Here is a 1,820-nt window from a genome sequence, read left to right as displayed (position 1 = left end):
AACAGGAATCAGTGGGGGCTCAAAGCATCTGAAGATACTTACAGAATTATGAGAAGACAAGCAACATGCAAAGCCTGATGCTCTAGTATTCAGTTGAAAACCACCATTAACTATTATTGCCTATTTACACAGAGTGGAAAATAGTTAAATCTTACACCTTAATTACATACGACTGTCCCTCTTTGCTTCGACCCTTACTATGCCTATCTCCTTGCAAGAGAGCACCCCCTCAAAAAAATATATACAGTCCCAATGCAATGCCCTGTAAGAGATGGGTAATATTGTCTCAGTGGCTGCTCTATATCCTTGAACGGACGCAGCCCACCATTTAGAATTTCCCAAAGGCAAGGAGACCTGTAAAAGCACCACATGTAGAGAGAGTAAACATCATTCATTACTGTTGTTGTGCCTCATTTGATTCCTTTAAAGCTATCCATCCAGTGGGGGTAGAGGCAAGACTGGACTCAATTTGAAGTGGAGTGCCTACCATCTGACTACATGTCCAACTGCTGCAGTAATCAGAGTGCATCTAGATGTTCTGTTGTGGGGTCATCACCTCTCTTGTTCTAGCCAAGCTGCTGCACCACAGCAAGCTGCTTACCAGACAGTTGTTTAGTGAACACTTTTTCTTCTCTCAAGGGCTTTGGAACAGCTGTATCTGTGATTCTGTTAGTGCAGCTTCAGGGCACAGGAGCAATCCTATTAATCAGCCTTGCTTTAAATATTCCTGGTCAATCTATGTGAGGATTGCCGATAATATAATTGGATTAATTAGGATATCCTTCTTTTTGTGTAACAGATGTGTTCAGATTTTACTTGAGGTAGTGTCCTCAACACAATGCTGTATAATGTCTGACTTAATTTTAAAAATATGAATACAATTTTTTTAAATTTTAAATGTTAAGGGCCTCAATAATCAGATCCAAATTTGCAAGGTAAACCAAATTCTGAAAAGAGAAAGACATCTTTCAAGAAACTCATTGGGGGAAATTACTAGATAAAAGAAATAAAGATCTCCCAACTTCCTCAATTTGTTTTAATTCAATTTTATCTAGAGACACTTTGAAAATATTCATTTTACTCAAATTGAAGTCATTCACCATTTGATTGGCTATCCCTTCATTGCTATCACATGTATGCTTTAGGTCCAATTTTGTAAATAATACAATCATTTATTGCTAGGAGATATAAACTTTTGGTCAGTGAAGATACCAAATACACAGATTGTTACTTTCTTTCCTCTTCAGATTAACCAGCTGAGTTGAATCAAGTTAGAGGAAACTAACACTGAAAAAGATTCTATGAAGTAAGTGCCTAGAAAATCAATAACATGTGTAGATTTAAAGTAAAATGGCACCCCCTCCAGGAAGCATTGATAGTATAGCAATGAACCCCAAGATGTCCATCATTCTCATGATCAAAGATAAGGAAGGTACTTTCAGTGTTAACTTCAGTATTGGAAATAGATATCGTCAAGTTCTAGAGCAGTCAGCTGATTATACTTTAGAAAATGAAGGTTTTGTTGCTTATCTCTTTTCATGGTCTTAGACAAAATAGGTAAAATGAATGAAATAACTTTCTATGCATTAAACAAAAACATTTTTTAAAATCCTTTCCCCTACTTTAGTTAGCTGCTTTCTTTACTGGACAACAGTTCTAGCATACTGTATCAATAGGTACATGAGCAATCGTCTCTCAAATTTCAGTATCCCATTGGCAATCATGAAAAATATTCCATTGCCTAATCATGAAGAATCATCAGGGGAAGAATTGTTTGCAATTGCCATTAGACGAGTAGGGTTTAAAAAACACACACACTA

Source organism: Gekko japonicus, unplaced genomic scaffold (assembly GCF_001447785.1).
Source record: "Gekko japonicus isolate JY-2015 unplaced genomic scaffold, Gekko_japonicus_V1.1 scaffold3233, whole genome shotgun sequence".
NCBI classification, from domain to species: Eukaryota; Metazoa; Chordata; class Lepidosauria; order Squamata; family Gekkonidae; genus Gekko; species Gekko japonicus.
This window is presented reverse-complemented; position numbering follows the sequence as displayed.